This window comes from Dromaius novaehollandiae, chromosome 1 (assembly GCF_036370855.1).
Source record: "Dromaius novaehollandiae isolate bDroNov1 chromosome 1, bDroNov1.hap1, whole genome shotgun sequence".
Classification (NCBI taxonomy): domain Eukaryota; kingdom Metazoa; phylum Chordata; class Aves; order Casuariiformes; family Dromaiidae; genus Dromaius; species Dromaius novaehollandiae.
This window is the reverse complement of record NC_088098.1, coordinates 140,945,365-140,957,751: the sequence shown is the minus strand read 5'-3', so window position 1 is coordinate 140,957,751 and position 12,387 is coordinate 140,945,365. Positions and strand designations below refer to the sequence as shown.

The following is a 12,387-nucleotide window of genomic DNA, read 5'->3' as shown; positions in this document are numbered from 1 at the left end:
ATCTACACAAGAGCCAGAAGAGACTGGAAAATGTATTATATTTCATACACTGTCTCTCTCATTATAAAGAAAGAAGGTGCAAAAGAACAACAGAGTACTTTTAAGTTCCTTAGTCCTTTTTAATTTGGGGCCAAAATTGGGGTCATATTCAAGTATTTTGCATTTTTAACATAAAGATCATCTCATTTTTAATACCGAGAAAAGGAGACGACTTGATTACAACTGTAATACTTTTTAACCATTTTTCACCAGCAGAAATAATAGCATTTACTTCTCATATTCTTGTATCACTGAAGATCCAGGCAATCAAAGAGGAGGAACAAGCAAATAGCTTCATATTCACAAGTCAATGGCTTCATGCTTTGTCAAATTCTAAATAAAAAAAATAAAATAAAATAAAGAGCCACAACATATGTCCAGTTTGTGGTTCCTTCTTTTTTTTTTCTTTGCTTCCTTTTCTTTTTTCTCCTTTTTTTCTCCTTTTTTTTAACCTTGGAACTCCCGTCTCTTCTCTGAACAAGAAACCTTCAAAGGGGATGACCTTCAAACCTTTTCCTTTTGAAATAGACTCTTTACTTTCTTATGGTTGTGTCATAAGGGTGTCCTTGACACGGAAACACAAAGGGCTCTCTTCTGCTCTCATTTTCACATTCACGTCTCAATCTACCAAAACTCTGTTTTGGTAAATCAGCAGAATTCATGTCACAATCTGGCATTCTGACTATGTATAAAATAATTGTTTTGTACACTTCTAACTAGATGCAAGCGTGAGAACGTGAGGTAGCAGGAAAAGCTATGGGTGTAGCAGGAAAAGATAAATAGTTGATGTGAAGTTTCTCTTATCTTATGATATGCCATTTTCTGAGTTGTTTATCCTGCTGTACAATGCCCCAGCAACACACACACGCATGGGCGCGCACACACTTTCTCTTTCTTGGCTGTTAGATGTTTGGGGAGGGGTTCACAACACATGAAGAAAACAGTTGCTTAACACATTTGGTTTAAATGTTTCTAATTTCTAATAATATATTCAGTAAAAATAGAATTCAGACCTATATTTAATTCCTATCACTTTCCAGAGACTTCTTTAGGAGACGGTTCTTCTAAGTGAGGCCTGTTTATCTCTACTGCTTTGCAGCAACATGATCCTATCATACACTTACGAAAAATAATAATAAAAATAATAATTGTTTACAATGATAATAAAGGAAATAATAAAGGGAAAACTACAGCAAGGAGTATATTATTAATTTAATATTTTTGATTTCTACAACCAATTGGGTTACAAAACATAGTACAGATAAATTCTTGATTTTATGGTCATTAGTCAATATTGCTGGACTATTCCTTAGCAAACTGCAAGGTTTATTATTTTATGCAAAATGGAGAGAATGGAAAGAGAAGAGAAAAGTACACATGCAAGTTTCCTTTTCATAGGTAAAGTTTAAGGAAACCCTTTGATGCCTTTGAAAATAAAATATCCTGTGCCTCAAACAAAGTGGGTAGGTGTTTCAGTTCAGATTTTCTGTATCTGTAAGAAATGTGAATAGCAATTATATTTTTCTCTGTGTTTAAAAAAAAACGGCTCAACAAGCATACTGCCAAAGAATTGATTGTACTTTTAGTATCAAACTGAGATAAAGAGGAAACTGTAATGGTAAGAGATCTGCATTTGCATTTAAGACTGAAAATGACTGAGATATTTGAATAAATTAGAGTGGCTTTCTAGAGTGACTTATCTACTGAATTCAATTGTAAAAAATCATAGTGGCATCTTTTGTGAGGCACAGTGATAAAAACCTTTCAGTGATTGAGATGGAATTGCCTGGGGATTTACTTTAAGAAGCATGTAAAGTTGGATGTAGTTTTTAAATAAAAACTTGACAATTATTTCATTGTTCTTATTCTGTTCAGTTAAAATCATGGTATAAGTTTATTATAATGAAAGATTTAGCTCTGCTGATTGGCACTGGCTGAGGAACAGTTTAAACTAAGAACAGTGAACAGTTTTTTGCCAAAAACGATTTACAAGATTGTTACTGGTATACTTAAATGCCAAGGACTGGTGTATTCCTATAGCTTTGCTACTCTTCCAGCCAGCAGAAGTAAGGAAATCTCTATCCCAGTAAAGTGTTTTGAAAAAGACCACTCAGAAGTGTTGTTCTTGAGTATAATAATCCTAACACTTCAACTCAAACTGATGGAAATTCTCCTTGAAGCTCCTCAAAAGCCCATTGCCTTCTGTCCACTGTTTTTAGTGACCTCAGCTGTATGGGGCTTTTTATCAAAACTTGCAGGCTTGCATGGGGGTTTCAGCATCATCTAAAAATCCCAGCCTTTGCAACCAGCTCAGAATGAGTGGGAAGAAAGCTGAATCAACTGTAACCAGAAACTGAGACTGTGAATTCATTTTCCGTACACAATTTCTTCATCTCCTCCTCATCGGGAAAATGTAAATGTTCCTTTCTCTCTCTCTCTCTCTCTCTCTCTCTCTCTCTCTCTGCAGCCGTCAGCCTGCGATCTCTGTTATTTACACACCTTAGCAAGCACTCAGCACTGTGATATGGTTGAAATGACACAGATTAGCCAGTTGAGAATTTTCTGCTTTCAATATTATGGTATTCTGGTTTCTGAAACATGCCAAGTGAGCAAACAGTGATTCTATATTACTATGAATAAGAAGTATTCTTCCACTTTTTATTATCTTAGTGACAAACTTTTTCCAATAAAGATATTCAAATTTACTTTAAGTTGATTGGAAAGATACTTTTTATTTCATGTGCTGGTTAATTTTTTTCTAATATCTTCCATGATTTTTTTTCACATGCCTGATTTATGTCAGATCTTCAGGTCTCACAGAAGTGTCTCCATAACAATAAATAGTACATGTTATATATGGGAGCAGGAGGGAGGGAGTTGAAGAAGTGGGGAGGGAGTCAACAAGATGTTTTTCTTCAACCAGAAATGATGTGTATGTCCTTTTTGCATTTACTGAATGTTACCAGACTTCTAATGCTACAACTCTGACCCTTACCTATAAAATATTTGATGGTGTAATATTAAGATTTCATGCCATAAGAGTATGGGATAGTTACTTTAACTCTTAATAAGAACAATGCAACAAGGCATCCCCTCCCGAGAAAGATTAGATGAAAACTTCATGCCGAACTTCCCTATCCCATTCTGCAGTAGTACCTATATTACAAAAAGCTATTTTAGATACAAAGAGAGATTTTTTTTTAATTACTTATTGGGCCAGTTTTATCACCATACATCAAGGGAAGGAATAGAAGAGAAGGGGGAAGGCAAAGGGGAAGGGAAAAGGAGAAAGTGCTTAGTATAATTTTTCAGTAATTTCAGTGAAACTGATCGTTAACTTCTTTTAACTACTCTGAGTCAGATCTTTACCAAACATCATATAAGTAGTTGAGTGTTTAATATAAACCTGATTAAGAGGCAAATGGTAGTGTGACTGATAGAGCTTCAATATTGATGATATTTTTAATTTTGTTATCAATGTTCTTGACATTTGTTGCATATGTGACAGGGTATTCTCTTCTGATTTGTATACTTTTTTATCCACATTTTTGATATAAAAACAGAAGATAACATGTGCTTTGTAATATTTCCAAGTTTTTTTAAACAGATTTAGGAAATGATACTTGCTTTTAGCTTGCCAAGTTTCATTTTCAGCATTATTCATCATTTGTAAAATATAGACAGATTTCATGACTAACAATATATTCAAGAAGAACTTCAGTTTGAAACAAGGGCTTTAAGATGCACTGATTCACATTAGATCTCTAGAATGTCACAGTATTCCATCTATGAGATGAAATGAGGGACTATTTATTTATATATATGTATGCATTTAAAAATATAGAAAGGCTTTATTTGTAAGTGTTATTTTTCTATCATTTACTTAATCAGTTCTGTGCATAGATTTGTTACAGTACAAAAAAGCTTGATGTTTAAATAAAGATGATGTAACTGTAACAAAAATCAAACCTGTTGGTTTAAATTTGATTAAAAATATATTGTGGCTGTTAGCTGTTAGCGCATGAAAAGAATATGATTCTCAAACACTTAATCAAATACATTAGTTCCCATAGAAAGATGAAGTCAGTGGTAACAGGTTATTTTTTTGCCAACTGCTATCTCAAACTTGAAAGCTGGCTGCTTCAAATGAGCTGACCCTGACCTCTTGCAGTCGTGCCTTCTAAAATGTAATACTGCAGCACCATCATGTTTCCTCTTTCTATCATGTTATACATGCACAAGTGTAAAAAATTGCTAACCTCATAAACAAGTTATCTGTAACAAATTCTTGGCAACAGGGATTAGAACTCAGGACTCCTCACTTTAAGTAAACTACTTCACCCATGGGTCAGAGAGCTGAAGTCCTACCAGATTATTCAAAATCCTTCCAGATTACAAAACTTCAAAATAGTGACTGACCTGTTTCGAAAAGACTTATTATAACTTTCAGACTTTTGCCATTGCCCTTGTGTTCACTTTCCTCATTGACCAATTGCAGTGGAACCACAGTCAGTCTACACGTAGATGAGAGAGGTACTTCCACAGTTTTTATAGGTCCGATTTGTGAACATCCGTGGGATTTCACCTGAGTGGACAAAAAAACGATAACAAGGTAAAGTTACACTGAACTCATAATACAAATAGGTGGATTTAGTTCAAGGAACTTTCCCTTTATTACATTGCCGGAGTTGTTTTTCATACTTTTTAAAACAAATTTACTGAAGATGAAGTACATATTTTGATGACTTCCTCTTTTTGAGGTTCTATTAGTTGCTGTTGAACTCTGACTGAACTTTTGCAAAATAGCTCAATACCTTCCCAGTTCAAAAGACAACGGGGCCAGTTTGTTTTAAACATTTTGTAAATATTTGATAAAATCTGGCTGAGGCTTTTGTTTCCTTTCACAGACTAATATGCATCACATATTTCTCATCAACATTTCAGAAGAAATACAGATTTCACTAAGGATCTTCTGACTGATGCTCTTATCAGGGTTTCTCTCCTTAGTTACAATGAATATTTCTCCTAGTACATTTTTATCTAAAACCAGGATGAACTTATGATAAATTTACCACCTCCATGAATACAGTTCTACGTGTGCTTCACATAATAGATGACAAGTGAATAGTTTCCAAAAATAACTTCTGGAAAATGGCACATTTTTAATTGCAATTTGAACAGTTTCACAGAAAAAAAAGAGCAAACCAACATATCATTCTTTTCATCCATGTTTTGAAAAAGAATTGGGTTAGTAAGTCCAGGTAGTTTTCATCAAATTCCAGTAACTTAAAAAATGGACACTATTTCTAGGTGTTAAATTTCTATGCACAGAACTAAGAGCCTTAATGTGATGTAAAAGCCATGCACCTACTTTCGGGTCAGCTTCAGAAGAACCAAATGGCATAAAAAGCAAAGTTTGTAGAAGCAGAGGTAAATATTTGTGAGCCTCTTAGAAACTTACGTTAAGAAAAATGGTATAAATTTTATAGCAACGCAACAAACCAAAATAGTCAAAGTTAGGATTTCTGCTTCGTCTGCTCAAAGAACTTTATTTCTCTAGCCATCACTGACCTTTGCTGTTGCAAGCAGTTGTCTACAGTGTCATTACCTTCATTCACCACAGCACAGGGAGTCTTAGCGCAACCTGGTGAGAAGGGAATACAAAAATATATGTGAGACTATTATGTATATCACTCTATATGTGGCTACTACCATTGCCCCAGACACACATGAAGAAACATTCTCATCAGTATTAGATAGGATGGCTACAGTTATTATTGTAGAGTGATCAAAGAGGGGTTTGTGAAAATTGGCTTTTAAAGCTTCTTTCACATTTATGTATGGTGAGGAATAAGTGCTCTAGGAACACTGAATACTAATATACAATTAATCTTATTTAATTCTAAGATTAAGTAGTGTTTCTAGTAGTTTGAAAGTGATCAGTCTTCAACTGGATTGTGTTAGTTGTGGCATGGCATATTAGGAAACTCAGAAGAAATGATTTGTTATTTTATTCCTTCTAGGTAAAAACAAAAGAATAACAAAAACAAACCCACAACAATGTTATCATCTAGTAATTAAATGGTGACAATAGTCCCAAAGGAACACTGTTCTTCTAGGTACAGGTTTTCTGCCAAGAATGCCTCAGAAGTCTTGTGTAGCTTGATAGGTGATGTTTGCCAAGCTGATGTGATTTTTCTCTCACTGAACCTGTTTCATTAATTTGATGTGTGAGAAATAAATATTTGCTGTGCAATTAACTGGAGTTTATTATGGTCTAATGGAATTTTCCCACACAAGCAGATGCTCAGCCCCTTAGATATATAAAAACCATATCAGAGCTTGGTAAATAGAATGAAGATGAGGGGGAAAGTATTTTTAAAAACATTTAATTGGTGAACAAAATTGATGCTCATGTAACAGTTTGGCTTTGCTTAATTGAGGCAGTGAAGAAAAAAAAAACAACTGCCATGTGTGCAGATATATTTGCCAAAGTTCTGGAAATTATATTGAAATTACAGCTGGTAAAGGTAGTATTTTTTTTTTACAAAAATATGCTCTTGTTTTCAGAGTCTTATATAGTTATCTTATATATACAACATTTAAGAAAGTTAATTATATCCTCGTACATTCAGATAAAACAGGAAGTGAAAAAAGACAGAAAAATACAGGCCCAATTTTATAGTGCTTAATAACCAAGATACTTTTTATCTATGCCACAGTAAGATAAATAGATGCATTTACTGCATTGCCTAGACTTCAGACTGCTGTAAAAGGAAGGTAGACCTCTTGCTTCTATATCAATGCTTACCCATCTCCCTGTTGAGAGATTTGATAGCACTGGTATGATCTCAGCCTCAGTAGTACTTCTAGCATTAGTGCAATGCAAAGCCTATAGCTCAGTAACTATGGACTCTTCAAATAAAATAAATAAATAAATAACTACATAAATATATAAATAAAGGGAAGCCCTGGATGGCAGTTGCTCCTAAGGCTGCATTTCAGAAACAGCATATATGCAACAAGACCAATGAAGTGAACCCAAAGTGAAAAGGTAGGAAGAAACAGAGAACTAGGAAAACTGAGAAAATATCAAGCAGGTAGATTATAAGTAATTATACCTCTAATATACCTGTAAATGTTCAGTCTAAGGTAAAGTATTTAGTCAGCCAAACAAGAATTGTGGCCCACCTCTTTAACATCTCCATGCATTGTTTTGTGTTTTCAGTTCATGCATGCACAACTGGTATAGGACATGCCATAGTCCAAGCTCTTTTCTTGGTAGGAGCTAGCAGAGGTGATTATGCTCAGTGTTGGTAATTGGACAGTGCTTGAGGAACCAAAGAGGAGCTGTGTATCCAGGTCAAGCAAAATAAAGCTTCAGGTGGGACTGAATCATGATAAACTCAATATATTTTTCTTGCAATATCATGGGATACTTGAAAAGTAAACCTGAATATAAATATATATGAAGAATAAAATGGCTCAAAAGAAAAATGAGTTCTACATTTGAAAGAGGTGGAATACTTTTTTTGATTAAGCAGCAAAAGGAAAACTAGGGAAAATGTGGGCCCATTACTAAATGAGGCAAGGGACCTGGTGACAAGGGACGCAGAAAGTTGTGATCAGCAGCACCAAGTCCAGATGGGGACCAATCACTAGTGGTGTCCCCCAGGGGTTTATACTGGGTCCAGTGCTGCTTAACATCTTCATTAATGACCTGAACGACAGGACCGAATGTACCCTCAGCAAGTTTGCAGATGATACAAAACTGGGAGGAGTGGTTCTTACATCAGATGGTTGCATTGCCATTCAGATGGACCTTGACAGTCTGGAGAAATGGGCAGATAGGAGCCTCACAAAGTGCAACAGAGGGAGATGCCAAGTCCTGCCCTGGGTACAAACAACTCCATGCACCAGGACAGGCTGGGTGCCAAAGAAATTGAGAGCAGCTTTGCAGAGAAGGACGTAGGAGTTCTGGTGGATACTAAGTTGGTCATGAGCCAGCAACGTGCCCTTGGGGTAAAGAAGGCCAGTAATATCCTGGGCTGCATTAGGAAGAGCATCACAAGCAGGTTGAGGGAGGTGCTCCTTCCCCTTTGCTCAGTCCTGGTGAAGCCACACCTGGAATGCTGGATCCAGGTCTGGGCACCCCAGAAAGACATGGACCTGCTGGAGCAAGTCCAGAAAAGGGACACAAAGGTGAGTAATGGACTGGAGCATTTGACATATAAGGAGAAACTGAGAGACCTGGGCTTGTTCAGTCTGGAGAAGAGAAGGCTGAGGGGGGATCTTATCAATGCATGTAAATATCTGAAGGGAGGGTGTAAAGAGGATGGGGCCAGACTCTTCTCAGTGCTGCCGAGTGACAGGATGAGAGGCAACGGGCACAAACTGAAACACAGGAAATTCCATTTGAACACAAGAAAACATGTCTTCACTGTGAGCATGATTGAACACTGACACAGGTTGCCCAGCAAGGTTGTGTAGTCTCCATCCTTGGAGACATTCAAAACCCAACTGCACAAGGCCCGTAGCAACCTGCTCTAGCTGAACTTGCTTTGAAAATGGAGATTGGATCAGACAGTCTCCAGAGGTGCTGTCCAGCCTCATCTATTCTGTGATTCTGTGATTCTGTGATACCTTAATTCATTTCTGACACCTCTCTAAACTTTCCTGTCCTTTTCCTTTTTTTTAATACCAGACACCATTATTGGAATTTCTTTGAAAGTCTCTAGGTGCAAGAACAGATCTTTTTTACCATAGGAAAAAAATTCAGATATCTCAGTCAACTGCAGTCAGAAGCAAGACTGAGAAGCACATCTATATGCTTCTTGAAAATTACTTCTATATGGAGACTCACTTGTTAGTGCTGTGAGCCAAGTTAAAATGTCAAGCTATGTTAAAATATTAAACTGTATAATGAATTGGCTTTGAACTTTGATCTTAAGGTTCCATTTGCTACAGAATCTTTAAATATTGATTGCATTACCAGTGTTCTTTAAAATAACTATAAAATTAAATTAAAACTAAATGTATTAAGGGAACATTCTGGCAGCAAAGGTCAGCATTCAAAAGTCAAGAAATGACAAAACTTAAGAACAGTGAATCAGGAAAAGGAACAGGATTTGTTTTCATTCTCACTGCTGAATAAGCTCCTTTTTCATTAATTCTACAATATCATTCTTGTGTGTTGAAGGCCTACTCAGCTCAAAAAATACCTGGGTGTTATTTTAGCAAGGCCTATTGGTTTCAGAAAGTTTACTGTTTTGTTAACAAATCCTAACTCAGAATAATGCAGAGATCTGTGTGCTTGAAGGAAGCTGGAGAGGCAGAGAATGTCTATTCTTTATGAAGTATAGGTGTATTAAATGATAGATCAATTTGTTTTCAAAAGTACTTAATGCAGAAACAGCAAATGTGAATAAACTTAGAAAAGAAAGTATAAAGATGTGAAAAATAGTCAGGTGGATGGAGCAGTAACAGGAAAAGGGGCTAGCTGAATGCCTTAAAAAATTAGAAATGACATGCAACACAACAGCCTACTTGCCCTATGCCTTTTCCACAGTCTCATACACTGCCACAGGATAGTCTCCCAGAAATCTCTCTCTAATCTGTGGTATAGAACACATTGAAAAGAAAAGCTTTTGTGCAAAAGTAGCTATTTGAATATGTAATCTCATAGCACAAGGAAAGAAATGGAAAAGGAAAATTATTAGAATTGGATCTCAACATTGAGAATGACATCATTTGTAAGGCAATTTACAGATGTTACTTTTTCTCCTTCCCTATTTAAAAAAATTGGTAACACTGCAGCAGGATTTAGTTTCCAATGCCAAGTGCTCATAACCCCTTTGTCCTTGGCACCTTCTCAGTGAGGATCTGGCTGGTTTGGCTGATTCATGCTATGGCATTTCAGGTGATGTGCATGCACTGACTGTAAATCTCCTGAGTTTCTTGGTGAGCGGCTCCTAGGGAGCACTTTAGATCCTGGCACTAACCTGCTCTAATCTTGGTCCTGAGCTGAAGCACAGGTGGAGAACCAAAGCTGAGTATAGGGATCAGCTACACAGAAAGTGCTGGGGAAACAGACTCATCACAGCGTGACCCTGAGAAAGGTGACAAAAGAGTGGGATCCTCCATCAAAACCAAATACTGAGACTAATGGTCTTCCAGACCCTGCAATGGACAGCTACAACCCTGCTGCTGTCATGCCAGCCATCCTTAGCGCCTCTCCTCCTGCAATAGCACAGATGTGCTTCTCCCCAGCAGAGGCTGGAAGGGAGCATGTGAGAGATGCGCAGCCAGCCCCTACGCCTTCCTCTCACACGTGCTCCCACTGCCAAACTCTTCTTTCTCCTGTTGCTGTAAGGAGCAGCTCTGCAGGCGTTAGGGTATTCTGTTATTTTATTCTCCCTTTTGGGGGTGGCGCATTCAGTTTTGCCTGTGCAACTGAAACAAGTCCAAATGATGGTGCAAGACCTGAGCACAGGGTAAGGTCCAGCTGTGCACTGGAAAGCTGTTAACTCCTGGGTCACATCTCTATGACAACTCATGAAAACACTCATGATGCTTCTCTGCTATATTTAACCAAAGCAGTAATAGCTCATCCTAGCTTCTGCACAGTCAGAATCTCACCCAGAAGCAACTTGCAGGAGGAAGAGCATTCTCATAGCAAAGCTACTTTATCATGGGTGTAAGGATGTGGAGAGTTTAGAGGGCACCTGTGTCTGAAACAACGCCTGCTGACCAGGACAAACTGTGGTATTAATTTGCTACGATTTTCATCAAAAAATATTACAGTTATACCCAGCAAATTTTCACTGATTAAAGGGATATTAGATAAAGTGGAAAAGATAATATGTTCATGTTATGAAATACAACATGATTCCCATTGTAATAGTATTTTGCCACATGACACAAAGTGAGCTTTTGTAATATGGCCCATTACGATGAAATAGCCACAAAATTACTATTCTGTCTCAGGAAAAGAGATATCTTTCTCTGAGACTTTTTAAGACAGTCTGTCCTGACAACTGTAAAAAGTACTAGACTAGGTAAAAGATCAAATGGAGGCCTTCTCATTTAGGTCCCCATGAAGGTCATGTGGTTTCTTTGGTTAGCAGTGTGTTTCTTTTGAGGGTTTCACAGACAGGTCTATTTGCTTTCTGTTTACTTTTGTCACCATTGGGAACCATATATTTCTCATATCTCAACTGCTATTAGTAATAAAACAATGTAGGCAGGCTGCCAGTTGAATGCAGCAATAACAGGCTACATTAGAAAACGTTAGGCTGCTGCAGTGGTGATCAAGAGGAAAAGAAATATTACTATAAGACATAGTAAAAAAAATGATAATAGTTTGCAATCAATCACAATGTTACACCAGGACAAATAGCAATGGCAGAAGGTAAAGGTCTGAACTGAAATTCAGTGAGTGCAGATTTCTTCAGAAAGCAGCATTTTGGAAATTTTTACCACCTGCTGATTAGCTCTGTCAAGTCATCCTCAGAATTTGGAAAATGACATCCCATGGCCAGGCTGGCAGCATCCCCTTTGCACTGAAAGAGAGGAGCTCATGCTCAAACATGCTGAATCATGACCCCACCTTTAAAGCTTTCAGAATGATCTTTTATAGAAAATCTCTAACAAAAAGTAGGACTGCCTATTCAAGGATATTTGAAAAGTTTAACACCTGTTCCAGTTTCATCACAGCAGAGAAATATAGAAAACTCGTAAAGACAGTTAAAAGCATTAGGTTTCCCGTTAATATAATTCACAGATCTAGGACACAGAAGTGCAATTCAATATGCAACTTCTCTCCTCAGCAGTTGGTCCTGGTCATTTTGAAAAGTCTTGTCGACCCTCCATCATTTATAGGACACTTTTTTCTGTTCTTTTCTTCACTTTTCATCTCAGCTCCTCTCCTTTTCCTTCTTTCTTTATTCTGCCCCTTTCCTTCCCTTCCTTTGCTTTCCCTCCCTTTGCTTTCCCTTCCTTTGCCTTCCTTTCCCTTCCCTTCGCCTCCCCACAGACTTTGAAAAGGGAAGGTCACACACACAAAAATTGTGGTAGGTATTGTATTGAAACAATTTCCTACACTTTAATTCAGCTTCGACTTTCTCAGTGTACAAACACCTGTTACAACCTCTAAAACTGAAAAATCCTGGGGAATAGACCCCTTTTAACACTAACAGGCAGACATAACAATGTAGCAGGGACTATTCAAGAGTCATATTTGGCATTCAGAAGTCACCAAATTTGTCTGGATTTATTCTGCCTTTGAACTACATTTTTTTACATAAAAACCAGAGTGTCTGGGTGACACTTTAAAAGGCATGTTCATTA

The 12,387-nt window shown here is 37.2% G+C and overlaps 1 long non-coding RNA gene across 1 annotated transcript; it reads right to left on the bottom strand.

The window, feature by feature from the left end:
* Positions 1-1,236: 1,236 nt before the first annotated feature.
* On the bottom strand, positions 1,237-5,696 carry LOC135329749 (uncharacterized). Its single transcript, XR_010391358.1, has 3 exons — positions 5,611-5,696; positions 4,459-4,624; positions 1,237-1,531 (listed from the first exon to the last, which is right to left on the bottom strand). It is a non-coding gene; the product is annotated as an uncharacterized LOC135329749 (long non-coding RNA).
* Positions 5,697-12,387: the final 6,691 nt, after the last annotated feature.